General features: G+C 33.4%; 1 pseudogene; it reads left to right on the top strand.

Moving 5' to 3' along the window:
- The first annotated feature begins 1063 nt into the window (after positions 1-1063).
- LOC149156070 (nuclear transcription factor Y subunit C-4-like) lies at positions 1064-1882 on the top strand (annotated as a pseudogene).
- The last annotated feature ends 21813 nt before the right edge of the window (positions 1883-23695 follow it).

A 23695-nucleotide genomic window follows, 5' to 3' on the forward strand; every position in this document is an offset into this window, starting at 1 on the left:
ATGCGTATGGGACAATAATAAGTTATCAAGAGGGTACTTAAAATTGCTGAAATATGAATTTGAAACATTCTGGGTTCGTGGTCCCAACTAGTAAATCATTAGGAAATCAAATTTTGAGAACTGCGTTCTAAGGATAGAACCGTAACAATGTATTTCAGTTTAAATTCACAAGTTGCACTAGATATTGATGCAAAAGTCATCGTGTTCTTATGCCTGGAGTAAGGAAAAGTGAACCAAGAGTGAGTTATGAAACAAAATTTATCACATTCTTCTGTATTTGAAGGAATTAGAGGAGTCGGGATTTTGTGTTTTGTAGCATTGAAAGAATATGGTTGCTTGGGTGCCTGATGGATTTTCGTGTTTTTATTTCTTAACATTGGATTTGGTTTTTTGTAGAAAAAAGTGGATTTAAGTGGGAGTCAGACCAGTTGGAGCTACTGCTGCTCTATGTGTGATTATTGTGGTATATTCCTCTACCGAGTCCATTAGGTAAGTGTTGGATTATAAGGTGCATTGTTTGCACGAATATTAAAATGAGGAGTTGATATGCCATGTTTCGTTAGTCTTTCGATAATTAAGAAAGATGTATTGACCTCTCAACAAATTTGAAGTTCTTGGCTCTAATGGTTGAAGAAGTTTAGTGATGTGTTTAAGTGTTAAGCATCTTACAAGAAATTTAGGGTTGTTGATCTTAGAATTTGAAGTCTTTTTTTCGGTACACAACATTCCCTGTCATAGGAATTTGTAGTAAGTCAAATATTTTGAGATTAGAATGGAAAACTTTGCGAGGGATAGTTTATAATATGAACAGTCTTAAGAAGTCCTTTACATGTGGTAGACATTGCCTTGTCTAGGAATTTCAATTTACAATAATACGGTCTCTCAATGTTGAAATATAGGGGTCTTAGAATGGACCAGTTTATGTTGTACATGTAATGCATGTTTCTCATAGATTGTCAATGTGGGTTGTGGGGTTTGTTTGGATTTAAAAGAAACATGAATTAGAATTCAGAGGAGAAAGAGGTAGTGAAGAAGGGCTTTGTGGAGATCTCACGTGAGAAAAATGGAGCAGCAAGCCCCAAGTGGGCAGCAACCAGTTATGGGGGTTGTCAGTGGTCCACCTCATATGGACTATGCTACAACGCCTTATCAAACAGCTTAGTTGGTTGCACCTATTTCTCAAGCCTCTATTGTTGGAACTGTTCATTCTCCTGGCTAGCCTGCAGCTGCATGTCTTGCAACTGCTGCTCAGCTAGTTGCACAACATCAGTTGGCTTACCAATATCTTCATTAGCAACAAAAATAGCACCAACAACAATAGCTATATTTTTTTTGGGCTAATCAGATGCATGATATAGAACAGACAATATACTTCAAGAACCATAGTTTGTCGTTGGCTAGAATCAAGAAAATTATGAAGGCAGATGAAGATGTGAGGATGATTTCAGCTGAGGCACCTGTGATGTTTGCAAAAACTTGTGAAATGTTCATTTTGGAGCTTACCCTGCGCTCATGGATTCATACAGAAGAAAATAAACGACACACTTTACAGAAGAATGACATTGCAGTTGCCATAACTAGAACATATATCTTTGATTTCCTCGTGGATATTGTACCAAGAGATGTGTTGAAGGAGGAGGGTCTTGGCATTCCCAGAGGACCTGTACCTATTGGAACCCCAACTAAAGCTATACCATATTATTATGTTCCTCATCAGCATCCAGCAGCATAGGTTGCTCCTCTTGGAATGATTGTTAGCAAGTTAGTGGATCCTACAATATATGCTCAACAACCCCGCCTTCCTATTGCTTATATGCCAAAGTAGATGTGGCTACAACAAAAAATTCCAGAGTAGTCCAGGGGCCCATCCTCTAGAAATTAGGTGCTTTGAGTTGTTTTCTATTGCCAGCAACAGGTAGATGGTAAGAGGGAAAAAGACAAAGCCCTATTTTGATCATGTTGAAAGGCATTTGCTCAAGTTCACTCTGGTAAGATTTGTTTGACCTAGCCTATAGAAATGATTTATAAACCAAGGATCAATTCGAGCAAGTTCTTGTGTTTTTTGTTGAACTTTCTAGGCCTTCACAACTATAAAATTCTGGCTGGATATTTTCAAGAAATTGTTTCATGCCCAACTACATTTAAATAGAAGTAAGAGAGATGTTGTGAACAATTTTGTTTTTCTTGATTCATGCTTTGTTTTGTTCGTAATTTGGTTTATAGTTTAAATAGTTTATAATTTTATCACTGGATTGAGCATGTAGCCATCCTAAATTTTAGGTAGGTGTTATATTCTTAGCTAGTGAGGCTACTTCATTTTTTATTTGATTTTGTATGTACCATAAGCATCCTAAATTTTGGGCATTTGTTATATCTCTGTGTTTCGGAGCAAAATGTGACGGTGTTATATCCCTATATTACAGAGCAAAAGCAAGTGCAGAGGCCATTGTTGTGCATTTAGTACATTATTTTTGTTAGGTCTTTAACTGATTTGTTATACTTATCTTATGATAAATAAATATCATGTAAGTGCAAAGGTAAATATTGATACATGAATAATCTTCTATATCAATTTACTTGCTTGAGGATCACATTCCAATATTACTGACTGTTGCACTTATGTTATGTATTTATAGCACTTATGTTATCCTATTTTGCATGGAAATTTTTGTTGGTTCTTGCTACGTGTTTCATATTACATTTGCTTTATGTTGGTCCAGGGTGATGCCTTTTTTGGGGTATGCCATTTATTATTTACTCTTATCGATCAAAAAATGAAGATGTGCCTCTTAGAAGTTGTTTATTTTTATTGTTTTGATTTTTTATTAATACTTGTTGTTGTTTAATTATTTGTTAATTTTTTAAAACAAATTTCTATGTCGAAAGATGGGACATCTGACAACAACATTAATATTAAAATGACAAATGTCTTGATTTTTCTTGTCCACCGACTGAGTGGACTACTTGATCTAGTACTATTTGATATACTGCATAAAATGATGTTATACCCAATACTTTGGCAACTAGCAATCAATATGTCCAATCTGTGTCTTTGGTAACATTGATTAACATATCTTCTTGGTTGGATGATGTAGTCTTTAATTTACAATCCTTGTAAATGTCTTAATGACCCCTCTATCATCACCAGCAAAAGCGTGTATTGTGAAACTTTTGGAGTCTGACTTTGTTTTGTATGTCTCTTCTAGGCAGACATATGATATCTCTTTTCTTTTTAGCATATGCTTAATGAGCAGGCCAGTCATGTCAATTGGATTAATTTTATATTGTAAACGATGCTTTTTTTCATAGACTTCCCTATTTTTATTTTACATTTTAATCACTTTCAATGTTTTTTTATTCTTCTCTTTATTGCACCTAGCGAAAATTTTGATGTTTACAGGAATGTGCAATTTATTATCTTCTTTTCTTCAAATGTGTCGTGTCTAAACATAGACATTTAGACATGGCAAGTGTTTTGAACCTTTGTGAATTTTGATAAAAAATGGAAGTGGTTGTTTGATAGACGATAGAACTAGGTTGTTGTCTAGAGTCGGTGTTTTCCAGTGTTACATGAGGGCATGCTCCCTATGCCTCAAGACTCATGGACGGTGAATCCCAATGAGAAACAATTAGCACATTTTCTCAAAAGTAAAACCTGGGGAGATGCAGTGAGTGTCAGACATCAATACAATTATCTTAGCTTATACTAGAATTAAAATGATAGGGGGTTGTGATTTATTGTGCTTTTAGAAATGTTTGGGTGGGTTGTATCTCTAAGTCTCATTGGTCACTTTTGTCCAAACTAGACATAAATCAAATCTATTGATCTATTACCTCCAATAGCATTTTCCAGGAGTTTCTAGATAGGTAATCCTATGAAGTAGATGGAAATATTTTTCATGGTAGTATGATTACTTCCTTTTTCATCTGTATGATGGGATTTTAATTTTTCTGTTTGATGTTTTATAAGGTTGTGCTAGAGGATAAAGAGTGGTTTTTTGTATTGCTTCAAAATTGTATTTCAATGGTGAAAGTGGCGCAGGAAAAACAGAAACTACAAAAATTGCAATGCAATACCTGGCAACACAAGGAGGTGACAATGGAGTAGGTGATAAAATATTGTAGACAAATCTTATTCTGGAGTCATTTTTTAATGAAAAGATGCTAAAAAATGACAACTCTAGTAGATTTGTAAGTTGTAATCCTTTTAAGTCTCATATTTAAATAATTTCAATACGTGGGAGATGGAATCGTGATACTTGTGAGTTTCCCATTGCAATCATGTTTGATTGAATATTTGTGATTCTGTGTAGAGAAACATATTTGTAGTGAAGTCATTGTGTTTCTAGACATGTAAATCCAAGATAATGAATTGAAAAATTTTAAGGATATTGTGTGAAATTATATGCAGGGCAAGTTGATTGACATGCATTTTGATAGCACCAACAAAATTTTTGGTGCACATATTCAAGCATGTGAGAAATGTTTAAGCTTCTTTCTTAGTTTTGACTATTTTACATCTCTATAAGTGACTTCACCATTCCTTTTTGCACTATTTAATTTGAAATAGGTTGTTGTCAGATACTTGGATAATGGAAGGACGTCATTTAGTGGGATTATACCCTAATGTGTGAACTTTGATTTAACATAATCCTTTTTTCTGCTCTACGGGTTTGCTCGAGAAGGTGAGGAGCACATGATCATATTATCTGAGTTTGGTTGAATTTATTTGATTTGATATTGTATGTTCTAGAAGCTACAATGCGATAAACTACCTATTTGTATTTTACAATCAAGAGTAGTGAAACGGTTAGAAGGCGAACGATCTTATCATATATTTTATCAACTTTGTGATGGGGCTTCTCCTTCTCTTACAGGTATAAGAATAAAAGGATATTTTTTTATGCAATTTTTCTTCTCGCCAGTTTATTTTAGCAATAACTTTGTTCCATATATAAGCTACCTTTTCTTTTCATAGCTTGTATTGTAATAACTTTCTTAATTTTTCTTTTTCACTGGATATTAGGCAAGTTGCATAGTAACCTCACTCTACATGACACTAAAGTAGGCGACATGCATTCATTTGATATGATGGAATCATTTTTATAAAGTAGAAAGTTGGCCATCAACAATTCATGAATTGCATCTACCAACCTTCAACATCCTCTATGAATTCTAAATATCTTCGCTTCTTTGCAGAACTTTTCATTCTTATCTATGCTTTACTCTTCTCAAGACTCCATTGTGTTTCCGAAGCCAGCACTCTGTTTGCACCATCTTGGCTTGATTTACTTACTAGACACTACTGCAAGATGATGTATTTTCTTTCACATATGATTAGATTGACATTATGTTGATTGAAAGCAATTAGGAAAAGATCTTAGTTGCTTAAGTGTTCATCTAATTCACAGTCTCCAAGACCGGCTAAAATTAGTTCTGAAAGGTGCTCCTCACAAACATATCTACCATAGTTTTTGACTTAGATATTTAATTTTTAGATGTCCCTACTATTTTTGAATTATCCAATTAATAACCAGTTGGAGAAGCTGTTGAAATTGATTATTTGCATACTAGAATTGAATACTTGAAACATGCCATAGGTTTCTTGTTTTGTTAATAGTAAATTTTATGGAATGAGGTGGCATGCCTCAGTTTTCAAGTGACACAGAGTTCACATCCTATCCATTTTGTTTCCAAATCAAGAGATATGACATGCCTTGGTAAATCATGAAATCCTCATGACAACCTCTACTCTGACAATTTTGGATGTACATTTTTGAGAAGAAATACATGGATCATGTCACTGTCAAAGGATTTTACAGCTTTTCACCCAAGCCTCTGGACATAGAATGCCCTTACGTATATATATTTTTTGTTGAACTGTATACATATTCACTATATTCCAAAGTTACAGTTCCTTCTTTTGTAAGCACTGTTTGCCTTGGTCTCGATATCAAGGCAGATCAAAGAGCAGGTGAACTACAGTGACCGAAAATTTGTTAATGTTATATCATCTTTTAGTATTTTTCTACCCCATTTTACTTCATCTAAACTTTTCTGATGAATTTGTTAGTTTGTGATGCTTGGATGTCATTTGAAGCTCATCCTCCTAAAGATTTGAGTTAGAAATGCAATCCAAAATGATTTTCAGAGTCAATATTTTTTAGGTGAGGTAAGCACTTCTTGCACTATCGAATATGCTGCTTAATATATATATATATATATATATATATATATATATATATATATAGATATGTATATATATATATATATATACATATATACATATACACACACATATATACATATATACATATACATATACATATACATATATATATATATATATATCTATATATATATATATATATATATCTATATATATATATATATATATATATATATATATATATAATTTTAAAATGAGGGACTCTTTCTGGAATATGATTAAAGTGATTTGAGCTATTACTGTCAAGTGTTTCATAAAAGTTCAGACATCATGCAGGCATGTTGAGCCAACTATACTTGAGCTTCCTAAGCAACAGTTTCACCTTTCACGTTAATACATTATAAATCAAAGAAGGGCACATTCTTTATTAAAATTTCTATTGCTTCTTTAGGCAATAGATACAAAGATTGCACTACAAGATAGTTTTAGAACCCCTGAAAAATAGACAGCACCCTATGTTAGAAAATCAAAGGTAAAGTAGATTTTCTTACTTGTTAATTAATCTTCTTTTCTTTCTTAGTTAATATTTCTTTTTCATCAAGTAATTACACAAATTGTTCTTCCAAGAACAAAAATAAGTACGAGACACATAGATTCAGGCTTTCAAGCTAGGGAAAAACCTCTCAATAAGGGAAAACCCAAAAATGTTACTGTTATTGAATTTATTCAAAATGAGATATCCAACATGAGACCAAAGACTCCCTCCATGTCAACCCTCCTCTTTAAGTTAAGGTCAATAGTTGAATCTCTACCTAGTCAAAGTCAGAAGCAACTTCCAAATTTTTGTCCTTATTGTAGGTTTAGTCTCTTATTATAATATGTCAACATCCAATTACAGAATCTTTGCCTTCTATTACTGACCTCCGGGTACTACGGCAAGCCCTTTACTCTTTACCACTGATCTTCGACTCCTGCTGCAAATAGATAGTTTTAGATTTAGATTCGACTTAGTCATAGACTTCAGTTTCTTCAAGTGTTGTAGATTTCTTTTTATCCTCAGTTTTTCTTCTCTTGTTGGATTACAGACTTCAAGGTTTTTCAAGCCAGGGCAAAACCCCTCAAATGGGGAAACCGAAAAATCCTTTTGTTCTTGAATTTATTCAAAATGAGATATCCAACAGAGCACCAAAGACTCCCTCCAAGTCAACCCTCCTGTTTAAGTGAAGGTCAATAGTTGAATCTCTGCCTAGTCAAAGTCAGAAGTAACTTCCAAATTTATGTCCTTATTGTAGGTTTAGTATCTTATCATAATACTTTAGCTTCCAATTACAGACTCTTTGCATTCTATTACTGATCTTCGGCTACTACAATGAACCCTTGACTCTTTACCACACATATTGAGATCCTGCTACAAATAGATAGCTTTAGATTGAGATTTGTCTTACTCACAGACTTTGGTTTCTTCAAGTGTTGTAAACTTCCTTTTATACTCATTTTTTATTCTCCCGTTGGAGTATAGACTTCGAGCTTTTTCAGTTTATTGGTTGCTTCCCAAAAGAGGTTGAATATAGGCTAAAACACCTAGATATCATTCTCCATGAGCTTTGACTTAAATAAAAGAAGAGTGACTGTGCCTAGATTGGTGCCTTTGTAATGTTGAAATGTCTTGCAATGTTTGCTTGTGACAGGATGTTATAGCCCTAATTGGACAACACCGAAACTAGCTCAATTTAGTGTTTAACTACCATGATCAATTCATTCATTTTCCGATAGCAGCTATGCTACAATAGTCTCACATGGAGCGAGGGTTAATTTTCACATGGACATCTCTCTTTTGACAATGAAGGCAATGTGCTAGGCTCTCATCTAATATATGCTGCTAAGATATAATAAACTTATGGTGTATGAGTTATCACCATTGTTAGTCCTTAGTTATAGTATATGTGCTCCATGTCTTTGTGCTCATGGCTGAAAAAAATAATTCTCCATTAAATTTATATTAGCATCATTCAGAAATTCTTTATTGGTTGATGCTCTATGAAATGCATCAGCTCTGAGTTACTCATCATCCACTTTCTTGCTGAGTTAGAGATCAACTGCTTCGGTTCTGGAGCTGTTGCATTTTGTCAAGGAGTTGCTAATTTGGTTTTTGTCTGACTGTTAAGAATTTCTCTCTCCTTACCTGGAGTGATCCTAAGCGTTCTTAGGTGGATTTCTACTTACTGGATTTGTTTCCCTCTCCCCTGAGCATTATTTTCATTTCTTGGGGCAAGTTTGAGCTCAATATTGGTTGTCTAAGAGGCCATAGGTACTATACAAGGCCATACAAAACTGTAGGAGATCATTGGCTTTCTAATTTCCCTTCATTCCCATAAATCCATCGAATACATGGGTGCTGAAATCTACAAGGCAAAGCATTCTCGATGTGTATTTATGGTAGAATGTATCTATATTATAATGTTGTTAAATCGAGATTCATTACTTGAGTGATTCAAATTATATGTTGTTCCATTGGTATTGGGAATCGTTACATGAGAACTTGTTAACTATAATTATTCACCAATAATATCTGGATGTTGTTATGCACTAGAATGATGATTGTCCAGTATGATGTATAATGAGGATAAGGTTGAAGAAATGAATGAGGAGAAATCTCATTCAGGGGGCTGTGTGGACGAAGGTTTTACTGTAGAAAAATAAAATACAACAATATGGACAATATGGACAAATTCTGATGAAGAGATGCAACATCATCCAACTTCGACGAAATCACAAAAATGTCAACAGTTTGAGCTATCTGATTTTGTAGTTATTTAATATTCAACTGGTGGATTTGTATCATATTGTATTGATTATATGGAAGATCAAGATTACATGTATACAAACTTTTACCTTCAGGCAAAGTGTTGCACAAAATACCCTCAAGGAAAAATACCCTCAGACAAATTTCAAGTCAGTGAGCAAAAACTGTTGTAAAGATGCTAACAGTCAATTGTCCAAGGGTGATTTTTGGATGTCCTCGCAAGAACTAAATATTGTATCCCACTATCCAAAGAATCTTCTCTCAAATACAAAGGGTATGCTAATAAATTCTTCTTGTAAAAAGGCACAACACATTTATCTTTGGTTGGGATTTTATTCATATTGCCCATGCTGTAAATAGTTATAATGTCATGTTGTCTAGATTTTTGGCACACCTTTAAGAAGGTATCATTATCGAATGGGGGCTATAATCTAAATGTTATCCGTTGAATTAGATATAAGATTATATTTTTCTAGATAGGAAGGTTGATATAGTTTGAGCTTGTAGGAATTAATTATTGGAGAATACCCTATTGTAGAGGAAGCTTTGGGTTGAATGAAATTTCATTATCCTATTGTAGAATCTATGATCTAAATTTTTTTATTTTTAATATATTTTTTTCCTTATGCTATTTCTTATGACGGATGGCATATGATATGTAGGAAGCTTTTCACTCTATAGAAGTTATTCATGGCCTTGTGTACGATCAAGAATATTCCTAAACCTCAAATGTCGACAATCTACTATTCAAAGTTAACAAAGATATTTGGATATTAGAAAGTCATTTGTATCATGCTTATGCATAGTAGAAGCTCTATATCAGCTACAATAAATACTTAGCATAGAAGGATTTGCAGCTGATGGCATCATCTAGATTGTTGGCTGCCAGTGTGAAATGGGATGAGGGAAATGTGTAGCAAAATCATATTCTAAAAAACATTTACCTTTGGTTGGGAGTTTACCCATATTGTCCATGATGTAAATAGTTATAATGTCATGTTGAGTAGATTTAAGAAGGTATTGTTATCGAATGGGGGATAGAAATCTAAAATGTTATCCATTCAATTAGATATAGGATTATATTTGTCTAGATGGGAAGGTTGATATAGTTTGATCTTGTAGGGATTAATTATTGGAGAATACCCTATTGCAAAGGAAGCTTTGGGTTGAATGAAATTTCATGAACCTACTGTAGAATCTGTGAGCTAATTTTTTTTTTAATACATTTTTGCCTTATACTATTTCTTAAGATGGACGGCATATGATATGTAGGAAGCTCGTCACTCTATAGAAGATATTCATGGCCTTATGTATGGTTAAGAAGATTCCTAAATTTCAAATGACAACAATCTACTATTCAAAGTTAACAAAGATATTTTAGATATTAGAAAGTCATTTGTGTCATGCTTATGCATGGTACAAGCTCTATATCCTCCAGAAAAGCTACAGTAAATACTTAGCATAGAAGGATTTGCAGCTGATGGCATCATCTGGATTGTTGGCTTCCATTTCTATTATGCCCTATGATCACAAGCATGGGGCTCACCATTTTGGGTTGGAGAATGAGAAGGAAAGAACTTCAAGAATGGCGAGTCTTTTAAGTTTTGGGATTTAGTTTGGAATCTAAAATGGATACCAGAGAATTGGTAAGTTATTTCAATGAAAAGGCTTAAGTTCATTTGTCAATGTTTGAGATGTTTGTAGTTTTATAGGTTTTTCTAGTATAAGTATTATATTTTATGCTTACTTCAAGGAGTTTTCTTCCAATATGTCTAATAATAATATGTTTTCACACTCAACACTTCTATCTGAAGTGGTAAGTAATAGGTATAGAGCTCATTAAAGAATTTATTTTTGAAATTAAGTATTTTCTTGATGTTGCTAAGAAGTCATAGCACACATATATTCTTCTAAGCCCTTTTTATGCTTTTACAGGCTACCTCCCATATGTCTTTCCATATGTACCTTGTACCTTGTTACCTCCCAATGTACCTTGTTACCTTCCATATGAAGAATTATCAGCCACTTATATAGAAATCAACATCTCACCTGCCAAAGGTCCCAATGTTCAATCAAAAACAGTACCCATAGCAGCAACTCCACCTCTAGCTCGTGTCCTAGATCTTCTTGGTAATTTGATAGGTTTAAGAAATGCACCTGTCCTTAGAGATTAGTGAGCAGTAGGCTCTGGGTGGGTATTAGATACTCAATTACATTTCATTTTCGAAAGAACAAAGGGAAAAAATTGGCTTTATTGTTGTTAGATGTTAATTGTATTTACTATGATAAGCATCAACCTGGTTAAAGCAACTTGTGATATTTGGTTAATGCTTTGTGCAGGCCTCCATTGTCTGTTTTACTTGCATCATCTATAGGTCAAGGAATTCAGATCAATGGGCAACTTACATGGCACGATGGTCAAATTTTTTTATAGCTGAAGTTTTAGAATAACTCTTTTGGTCTTGCAGCTGCTGGACCTCTACAAGTGCAGTTCATAAAATGTGAAAATAGTTGAGATATTAGTTCTATTTACTGTAAATATTGCTAGTTTAATAGGATGTAGATGCACATCTATTTTGAGTCCTTTTTCTAAGTTTCATTCTTGGTAAATTAGGTGCCACCATTACAGCCTGGGAGCTTAGCACACACACTGTTGCCAATGGTATTGTTTCAAAACATATCTTGCGGAATAGAAAATGCTCTTTTATAGGTGGAAGTAAAAAATAATAAACAACTTGTTTGGTATTTTAATGATAATATTCCATTTGAAGTTTTCTTCACTGAGGATGGCAAGATGGAGCGTGCAACATTTCTGGAGGTAATAATGAATGCTAGGATCTAAATTTTAAGCTTTGGAAGTTTTCTTCATTGAGGATGGCATGATGGAGCGTGCAACATTTCTGGAGGTAATAATGAATGCTAGGACCATTCCCTCTCTGCCACTCTACCTGTGCCTTCGACTCTGTTGGATTTTTAGGACTTTTGGGTCAAAAGGACTAGGTAGGATGGACAAGTCCAAGACATCAAAAGGGCAAGGGGAAGAGCACATAGACGGTGAGCTTGTTCTCTCCATCGAAAAGTTGCAGGAAATCCAGGATGCGCTTGAGAGGGTAAGTTCTCATGCACACTGAAAACTGCTTTTTGGGGTTATTTTATTTTATTTATTTATTCTTAAATTGGTTTTTTTCTAATCTTTTTTTTAAAACCTTTTGCCAATTCCTATCTTTATGTATTATTTTTTTGTTTTATTGGTGGATCTATGGATTGATTGCATTTTTGCTTGTCCATGGGATGCTTGAGAATGATTTGTTACAACCCTTACGAGCGAGTTTGAGGAAAAGAGCGGTTTTTCCAGTAAACCCACACTTCGTCTTCATATTCTTTCAGTCTTTTGATATGGGCATTTTGATTGGTTTACATATGTTGTTTTTCCAATAGTGTCGAGGAAATTGTTTGAAGGAAAAATTGAAACTAAAACATCCTCAAATTAGTTATTTCAGTTTTTTTGCCATATCCACTTATCGTTTTGGCATGAGTTGGTAAAGCTCGGGGTTCAACAAATGTAATATTTTGTGCAAAAGTTCTTGATCAGTTATAATCTGCCTGTTTACAATTAGGTTCATAATGACCTGGTGACCAGAGAATCTTTCAATGTAGTATGTTGCACTCCTAAATCCCTTTTGGTCTCAATTATGGTTTGCACGTTTATGATAAGGTCATAGTGGCCTGGTCACCTGGGATACTCTCGGCCTAGTCACTGCCCCCAAAGGATCTAACAACGTTGCTGGACTTAATGGCAAAAGCTCTCAATTCTATTCGGCACCTGCCCTTATGGAAGGGTAGACCTGCCTTACCTATATGGTTGTTGACAGTTGGCTTATTCTTACATTCATTTTCTTATTAGTTGGTGCAAAGCTTTCTTGGAGGAATTAGTCGATAGAGTTTAAATTGGATTCAGGATGACAAGCAGAGTATTCCTACATTACGTATTTGTAATTTCATAGTTTCATTCACATTGAGGAAGAACCAAATTAATTGTATCACTTTTGTTTTCCCTTTCCCCACTTATATAGCGATGTTGCAGCTCTGGATTTTTTTCCTTCTACTTTTTCTCTCTAAGATTGAATCTAAAGCTACCAGTACCTAGCAGAGTCTTTTTCTCTTCTATCATAAGATGCATGTTTGTGTAAACCTATGTAGTGGATGTAATAAGTTTGGAGTGGATTGAAATAGTGAGACTTTGTTGTGGTGGTGGTGATGAATCATTTTTTCAATTGAGCATAACATATCTATATGATATAATGTAGAAAAATGGAAAACAAAGTGAATTTTTCATAGGATGCATTGAGCTGCTCTCTTTTGGCTATTCATCTCTAGTTGTGTTGAGTGTTAGAAATGGGTTTCAAGTGCAAAACATTTCTTCTTTCATGAGACTGCAAAAATCGGTCTCCAAATGAATTGAAAATGTCCTAGTGCACTCTGGGTTATTCTATGACTAGTCTTACATGGGATGTTTGTATTCAGGTCATTCAGGTTATTATTTTTTTCAACTGCAATTTTTTTTTCTTTCATGAGACTGCAAAAATCAGCCTCCAAATGAATTGAAAATGCCCTAGTGCAGTCTGGGTTGTTCTATCACTAGTCTTACATGGGATGTTTGTATTCAGGTCATTCAGGTTATTATTATTTTTAGTTCTTATACGATGTCCAACTGGGTGGCGCCTTCTACATGGGTAAATTGCACTTGGGTATTATGGAAAATTGAGTCCTAAATTATTTTTTGTGCTTTGCCTTTCGCTACTGAGTCTTTAACATTCACTACTGTTTGATATGATGAGAATTTGCTTCTAATATATTTGATAGGTGATTTGATAGGTGCTAGGCAATGTGTATTTTAAGGTGAATGGTATATGATTTTTTGTAAATTTGGCTTGACAAAGTAAGTGCTTCTGATGGATTGTAGAATCTTTAAAGATATGTGAAGGGCAGATGATATTTAATTTCCAATTGATTTCTTTTGAAAGAAAAGGTAAGTGTCTGTTTAAAAGTTTGAAAAGAAAAAAATCATAGCAAAGTGTTGATTGCACTGCGAATACCTTATCATCTCCATCTATAGTTTATAAAGAGGAAAAACAGGCAACTTGCTTGCCATTTTTCACTCACTTTTTTTTTTCACTCAACTCTGTTGAAATATGCAATTTTTTTTTGTTTGAAATTCATCATGTAGCTGCAATTTTTTTTTACATCAATTACTATAAATGTAATTTTAAGGATTACCATAACTCTTCACATTATTTTTTAAAGTGTTCTAGCTCAATGGAAGAGCGTTTGCTTTACAAGCAGGAGGTTAGTGGTTCGATTCCACTGTGCACTAATGTAAATTAATCAATAATTTTGTAGTTCATTTTTATTAAATGTTTTTTTATATTGATTTATTTCAATGGTGAGATATTTCTGGATTCATTGTTTTATATTGTCTCTAAAGAGACAAAAGTGATCTTTAAATAAAAAAATTATCGTCTCTCAAGGAACAATAGCTAGTATTAAAGACATATTGTCTCCAATCTGAGTGTTGTCTTTAGAGACAAAAATGAAATTGTCTCCAGAGAGACAAAAATGAAATTGTCTTCTAAGAGACAATAATGGTTGTGTTATATATTGTCTTCATAGAGACAATAATATTTAAGATAATAATCTTTAAGACACTATTTTTTAAGACAATAATCTTTAAGACAATAATTTTTTAGAAGACAATGCACATTTTTTTTTTGTCTTGAGTTAAGACAATTTACCAAAAAATTATCTGAAATATTGTCTTAAAACACTCCTTTACGTAGTAGTGTGTCTCAGGTGGAAAGACATAAAAACAAACTATATAACCATATAATTTTGGAAAAAACCGCCATGGTTAACCTGTGAGGTTGCAAGTTAAAAAGCTTGTTTCCGACTTTTCCATTAATGGCACATGGACCAATTAGACGTCTGGAAAATGGTGACAGTTATGTGATTTTTGTTAGACTATTAATCACAACTGCGCAAATGACACCGCCCACTATTCACATGTCAGCAAATTTAATGTGACTGTGTAAGAATTAGTCAAGCAACATTTCAAGATGGCGGAGATAGACAAAGGTCATTATTGATTCTCCTTCAGATGTATCTATAAATAATTATATTCAGCAATGAAATATCAAGCTCATTTTATGAGTCTTCAAGTTTCTGATATGGTATCAGAGCTCAGGTGATCTGAGAGGTCACAAAGCTGGCTGTGAAGTGAGGCGGAGCGGTGTGGCTCCTACTGTGCATGAAAGGTGCCTTTAGTGAGAATAAAGTGTGTTCCCTGGTGACTAAAGCTCCCTGTAAAGTAAAGTTCCTTGAAGTTGCATGTAATGTGAAGTTTCTTGCTGTGTAGAAAGCGTAACCTCTTGATGCTATAGGAAAGCGGCATAGTGAAAAGGTCTTGTCATGTGCTACTGTGTTTGGAGAGTCGCACGGTCTAGAGAAAAAGAGTGTGGCTGAGTTGTGTGTAAGCTTGAGGACATGAAAGAAGTTGGGTGTAAAGAGAATTAAGAGAATTGATGTTGCTGTTGTGTAAAGAGAATTGAGCTAACAGACCATTTGAGCCTTCATGTGGAGGAGGCATAGATTAGTGTATGCCCGAGTCTGAAGCGTGGTAGCTCTACTGTGTGAAGATTGGAGTTGTGTTCACGCAGCTGTAGTGGAAGGTGTGAGCACATTGGGCATGTGGCATGTGATGTGTATTGTGCATGTTGTGGATTGAGTGCAATATAAAAGCGTTGTTGTTGAACTGATTGCATGTATAGTGCTGGAAGAGCATTGTGAAATTGTTCGTTGAAGTGATAAACACTATCACTGATTCATTTATAGAAGCTTGTAGTCGGCCAGTCTACTGTGAAAAAGAGAGCGCTGGAGGTTGTGGATGGTGTTGTAGGATCGATCTGCCTAATTAGATGGTGCAGTGTGGACCATGTTGAAGGCTGATACATGTTGAAGCGGCATACTGTTGTGGAAAGTGCAAACTTGGAAAGCACAGTTCCAAAGGCATATTAGTGTTGGAGCGTTGAGCTTGAAGAAGCAGCCAACGTAGATTGTGTGGTGAAGCGTTGTGGAGCTGTGTGCTCATCAAGTTGCAATTTTCAGCTGGAGTTTCAATTATCTGCGAGTTGTGGAGCTCTGTGCTCAACTAGTGTGATGAGGAGCTTCTTGGAGAAGGTAATGGAATTTTAGAAGTCACTGCAATCGACTTGCCACTGAGTTTTTAGCTAGCCTATGAAGGATTGTCGGAGGATATTCAGAAGAACGGTACCTTTAAGCTTTTCAAAAATCAATGAATAAAATATTTCTATAGTGAAGGAGCCTGTAGCGAAACCTCAGCTACAAATTATTTTGAATTTGACTCTATGGTAGAGTGATGGGTCAACAGAGGAGATAGTCTCAGAGAGAATTGAAAAAGGGGAGGAGAAAGAATGAAAAGTCAATAGTTGTAAAAGAATATAAAATGCTTCAACGAAAGTACATCTGAATCAGATAGAAGAATTTGAAGACACTGATGCAATACTGAAACGATTAATTCCAGTTCTGCCAATTTTTTCAGGTAAAAGTTTTAAACTTTGGGCAATAAAAATAGAGGGATTGTTTGGAACAGTAAATTTATGGCAATTTGTTCAAGGAATTTCCATAAACGCGATTGATAAAAGTAGAGGTGCAGTAGCATTGTTTCTCATCATATCAACTTTAGATGAAAATATTTTGTCTAGTATTTTTTATGAATTTGGTGAAATATGTGATACAAAAATATTTTAGGATATTCTTGAAATGAAATACAGTATGGAGGGTAGTGAGAAAGCTGAAGTTGATGAAGCTGTCATTGATAAAGGTGTTGAAAGTATCATAGCTGGGATTAAGGCTGAAAGTATGTCTTTAGCTGACAACAGAGTAGTATGTGATATTAAGGAAACTCCCTGTGATGCAGAGATTTATGAAGTCAAATTTGATGACAATTATGTATCCCATGAAGAGTGGTTCAATATGATGCATGAAGAACATTTTATTGATGAGCTTTTGTTTGGTGAGAAGAGTTGCCTACCTCCATACACAAATCAAATGCAGGACAACATGTTTACAGCAACAGAATTGACGAAAGAGGTTGAAGACATGAATCAACCAACTATGTCAACGAAGAAAAATGAAGGAAGCAATGCTCTTTTTAAAGAGCACTATGACAAAAATCAATATGGTTCTTTTTATGAATCTAACATTGTTTTTGAGTGTGTAGATATTGACAATCAGGAAGAAGCAACAAAACTTGAAGAAATTGCAAGCATTAGGGACAAGTATAAGTCCCAAGAACCTGAAGCAATGTTGAATACAAAGAATGTTAACCTGCAATAAAGAAAGAAGAAGCTCAATCACTATCTTATGACAAGAAAGGTGAAGATGAAACTGCATCAACAAATGAACAAGCATGGACCCTTTAGCAAGAATACAAAATGAAATGTTTTGTTGTAAACCTACTTGAGACTTAGACCAAAAGGCAAGTTAAAGTTTAAGGAGGTGTTAGAACATTAATCACAACTGCGCAAAAGGGGCCACCCACTATTCACATGTCAGCAAATTTAATGTGACTGTGCAAGAATCAGTGGAACATACATGTCAGCAAGCAAATTTAATGTGACTGTGCAAGAATCAGTGGAACATCATTTCAAGACGCGAAGATCATTATTGATTCTCCTTCAGATGTATGTATAAATAATTATATTAAGTAATGAAATATCAAGCTCATTCTATGAGTCTTCAATTTTTTGATAAAATTTTCAGGGAATTTGATTACCTTCACATGCCTTGGCGCAACGCATTTCAAACGCATTTCAGGTTCTATGACGAAGGTACGTTTTCCCTTTATTACCGTGGTTGCATAATTGCGTAGCTGTTTTGAAAGGCCATAGCTTCAGTCCCTCCTAACCGACTATGTTTCACAGGAAGTATCAGTGGGTAAGGCGATGTGGGTGGTCAAGTCTGAGTTGTGGTTTTTCTTTTATGCTCTTTTTCTGCAACGGTGCCTCATGATGTCTGGGTGCATTCGTAAGTTATATATATGTTCCAGGAGCTTAATTTTTGCCAGAGGTTAGGGCTCATTTTTCTTCCCTTAACCCTCTCCCAATTTTCATTGCTCGTAGGAATGAATAACCATTGGAATAGGATGGGGAGACTGGTGGGTTACTTACAAGTTTGTCCTCTATTTCTTAGTCAAGTTCACTTTTGGTTCATTGGGAGGTCTTTCCTTTCTTATTTTGTTTTACCATTGGCTTTCCCCCTCCCAAAGGAGTAACCCTATTCATGTATTTACCCTTTCGTTTTTGGCTTTGGATTGTCGTGCGCAGGTACCCCTTGAAGTCACGAATACAGGAATTGGTAGCGCACTCTTTTCGCTGTGTACATTTTTATTTTTCAAGCGCCAGCTGCCACAGTTCTTATTTCACATATTTTCTTTATAATGACTTTCAGGGTCGCCTCCAAGGACTAGTATTTCAACCAGATTTCAGTCCGAGGTTGTCTTAATTATTATCGTCAGTTTTCTCCCAAGAACGAAGTCCTTAGGAGAGAGTTCCTGTATAATTTAGGAGGGAACCAACACTAGGAAAATCAAGTGAGTTCCTGTATAATTTAGGAGGGAACCAACACTAGGAAAATCAAGTGAGTTCCTGTATAATCTAGGAGGGAACCAACACTAGGAAAATCAAGTAATGAAACAAAAAGAAAGAAGCAAAGAGTACCTTTAGCAATTTTCGTTAATAACATGGGCGATGAAACATGAATCCAGTACGGGCTGGAAGGGTTTATCCCTGCTACGAAATACACTGCAGCAAAAACAGGGGTCTCTCCCTCCAACGCGCGGTGGAAGAATGAAAGCCTAACCAAGCCTGTTCTCCATATTCAGTTACACAACCCTAGCCCAATGTTTGCATGTCGTTGGATCGTGCACTTCACAAATGTATGGCTGAGATGTGGTCCTGACTTCTAACCAATAATAAAATTTTAAAAGACTGTGATGGCACGTGATAACTTACGGAGGGTTCCAATAAGTGATAGAAATATAAGATTATGCAAATAACAACTATATAACTATAGCGTAAAATATAACTGTAGCGCAAATTATAGGAGGAGGGATTCGCCTTCCACTTTCAAAAACCATATCCTCTTTATGGCACTTGTAACTCACTCGAGGAACAAGGAACAAGGATAGATATCATAATAATAAAAAATACCCTTGTTCATTCTCTTTTTCAAATACTCTTGTTCATTCCCTCGCGACAAAAAATAATAATATATCATAGCAATTGCAGAGTGGTGGGAACGAGTAGAAAACGAAAGTGATGTTAAGGCTCGAAAGGTAGAACCATTAAATATCACCGATTTGATACCTACTAATGTGATGAGAAGTGTAAAAAGTAAGCTAAGGTACTTGAACCACTAAGGAAACCTTATATCAATTATTGATGATGAGTAATATGCTTAACCATAAGAGTTAGGTTACACAAGTAATAAAAAGAAATTAAGATGATAATAATATTTTTTTAGATGATAATAAAATTTCTAATTCAATATTAATATTAATACTAATAATATAAAAATAGATATAATTTTTCAAATTAAATATTTTTTAACAATATTTACTAATAATATTTTTAATAAAAAAATAAAAAATAATATTTTTTAATAAAATAATATTGTTTAACAAAACAATAAAAATAATTTTTGATAAAATAATAATAATAAGAAAAATTATTTATTTATCAAAAAAATAATAAAAATTAATTATTCAATAAAAAATATTATTTTTATTTTTATTATTTTAATTATTACTGTATTATTTCACTTACTTTTAGTTATTTATTTGAAAATATATATATATATATATATATATATATATATATATATATATATAATAATAATAATAATGAAATATAATATATTTAAATATATATATATATATATAAAATGAAAAATATTTAATCGTTTTTCTAAATTTATAATTTTAAAATGAAATTGTAATTTTAATTATTTAATGTTATGAACCAAAGAGATTAATAAACTTAGAGGGATTATTAATATTATTATTGATATCACAATACGATAATTAATAAATCTAAGGGATTAATATTAAAAACCCAAGAGATTAATGTTAAAAATCTAAGGGATTAATATTATAAACACTTTGGTCCATGGGGTCTTGGATAGCCAGTGATTGGGTGCTCTATTAAGGCACTTGTTGATGTGAAGTCACCGGTTCAATTCTCCACCCTGACCAGGGTGATATATTGAACATGTTGAAGATGTAGCCTTGCCAAGTTTACCAAAAAAAAATAAAAAATTGTAAACCCTTTGAATAATGTTGTACCCTAAGAATATGAACCTTTCGATTAAAAAACCCAAGGGATCCATATTATAAACCCAAGGGAACCAAAGAGATTAATACTAAAAACCCAAGGGATCATAAACCGAGGGGATTAATATTTAAGATAAATATTATAAACCCTGAATAAACATAGTTGACCATGGTTGATTTTCATATTGACACAATCTTTGAAATAATGCGACCTTAAACCATCATTGACCATGGTTGTCATTGTGATTAAGGTTGTCTCAATATCAAAATGAACCATGGATATCCATTTTCAACCACCATCAACGATGGTCAATCATGGTTAGCCATGTTCCAACGTCACACTGTGACAAAGATTGTCCCAATATGAAAACCAACCATGGTCAACCATGGTTGCCCATTATCAATTATGGTCATACATGGTCCAACATTTCATTGTGAGGAAGATTGTGTCAATATGAAATTCATCCATGGTCAACCATGGTCACACTGTGATAAAGATTGTCCAATGGTCCAATGTCACATTGTGACAACAATAGTGAATGATGGTCAACCATTGCATTGTAACAAAGATTATCTCAATATGAAAATCAACCATTGTAAACCATGATCAACCATATTTATTTAAGGGTTTATAATATTTATCTTAGGGTTTATATACCTTGGCTTTATAATATTAGTCCGTGAGGTTTAATATTATTCCCATGGGTTTATAATCCATTAGGTTTTTAGTATTAATATCATGGGTTTATTATTCTCTTAGGTTTATAATATCGATCCATTGGGTTTAATATATATTTATTGGGTTTATAATTATATTCAACCATGGTCAACCATCGTCCAATGTCACATTGTGATAAAGATTGTCTCAATATGAAAATTAACCATGATCAACCATAGTCAACCATCATCAGCCATGGTCAATCATGGTCAACCATGGTCCAATGTCACATTGTGACAAAGATTGTCTCATTATGGAAATCAACCATGATCAACCATTGTCAACCATTGCCAGTCATGGTCAATCATGGTCAACCATGGTCCAATGTCACATTGTCACAAAGATTGCCTCATGATGGAAATCAACCATGGTCAACCATTGTCAACCATCGTCAGCCATGGTCAATCATGGTCAACCATGGTCTAATGTCACATTGTGACAAATATTGTCTCAATATGGAAATCAACCATGGTCAACTATGGTTCAATGTTGCATTTTAACAAATATTGTCCAATATGAAAATCAATCATGGTCAACCATGGTCCAACATCATATTGTGACAACCATGGTCCAATGTCACATTGTTGCAACCATGGTTAACCATGGTCAATAACGATCAACCATGGTCCAACATCACATTGTGACAACCATGGTCCAACGCCACATTTTGACAACCATGGTTAACCATGGTCCAACATCACATTGTGACAACCATGGTTAACCATGGCCAACAATGATCCAACATCACGTTGTTACAAATATTGTGTCAATATGAAAATCAACCATGGTAAACCATGGTCAACCATGTTTCTCTTAGAGTTTGTATACCTTGGGTTTATGACATTAATCCCTTGGGTCTAACATTATTTCCTTGGGTTTATAATCCCTTGGGTTTTTACTATTATTCCCTTGGGTTTATAATATCAATCATTTGGGGTTTTTAATCTTAGAGTTCATATTCCTAGGGTAATATATTATTCATAGGGTTTATATTATTACTCTTGGGGATTTATTATAAATATCTTGGGTTTATAATCATGGTCAACTATGGTCGAGCATCACATTGTGGCAGTCTGAATATGAAAATGAGCAATGGACGTCCATTGTCAACCATTGTCAATCATGGTCAACCATCATCCAATGTCACATTGTGACAAAGATTTTGTCGATATGAAAATCAACCATGGTCAATCATGGTCAACCATGTTTATTTTTGGGTTTATAATATTTATCTTAGGGTTTATATACCTTGGGTTTAAATTATTAATCCCTTGGGTTTAATATTGTTTCCTTGGGTTTATAATACTTTGGGGTTTTAGTATTAATCCCTTGGGTTTATTATTCCCTTCGGTTTATAATATTAATCCCTTGAGTTTATTGTCAACCATGGTCCAACGTCGCATTGTGAGAAAGACTCTCAATATGAAAATCAATCATGGTCAACCATGGTCATATTGTGACAAAGATTGTCTCATGGTCAAATGTCACATTGTGACAACCATGGACAACCATGATCAACCATGGTCCAACATCGCATTGTTACAAAGATTGTGTCAATATAAAAATCAACCATGGTAAACCATGTTTATTTTAGGTTTTCTAATATTTATATTAGGGTTCATATGCCTTGGATTTATAATATTACTCCCTCGGGTTTGATATTATTCCCATTTGTTTATTGATATTAATTTAATATCTAATAATTTATAATTATTACTAATTTTTATTATGAACAATTATTAATTTTCAATTATAATTATTTTTTTAATTATTAATTATTATTAAAATACTATAAGTATTAATAACAACAATAATGGTTATTGTTAATATTAGTATTTATAATTTTTTTAATTATTAAAATATTAATAATTAATAATTATAATAATTAGAAACTATGAATACTTAATAAGTAATAATTATTAATAAGTCCATGGGGTTTGGATTGGCGGTGAATGGGTGCACTATTAAGGCACTCCTTGCGATAGGTCTTTGGTTCAAATCCCATGAGTGCTTACCTATGAAAAAATAATAATAATTATTAATAATATAAATTTTGTAATAATTATTACTATTTACAAACTATTAAATATCTATAGTTAATAATTAATATTAATAAATATTTATCATTTATAATTTATAAATAATAATAAATTTATTAATGTTTATATTCATAAATAAATAATAATAAATATGCTTGATATTTATCAAGCACATCTATTAATATAGTTATCCTAGTATTAATATAATTATTGAGAATATTAATCCTAAAGTTTAAAAATTATTTATTAATAGGATTTAAACCTTTTTTATAAATTAATATTAAAATTTATTATTAATTTTATTAATATTAAGATTTATAATAAGGTTTAGTAAACTTTGTTAAGAAATCTTAATGATAAGATTTAAGGTTTAATAACTTTATTGATAACATTAATAATTTTGTTATATTATTTAAATCTTAATAAATTTTATAAGTCATTAATAAATATACATTAATATATTAATATATATATATATATATATATATATATATATATATATATATATATATATATATATATATAAACACATTAATAATATATTTATTTACACATAATA

Source organism: Pinus tabuliformis, chromosome 9, assembly GCF_031772625.1.
Source record: "Pinus tabuliformis cultivar Carrire ecotype Pingquan chromosome 9, CPIR1, whole genome shotgun sequence".
In the NCBI taxonomy this organism is placed as follows: domain Eukaryota; kingdom Viridiplantae; phylum Streptophyta; class Pinopsida; order Pinales; family Pinaceae; genus Pinus; species Pinus tabuliformis.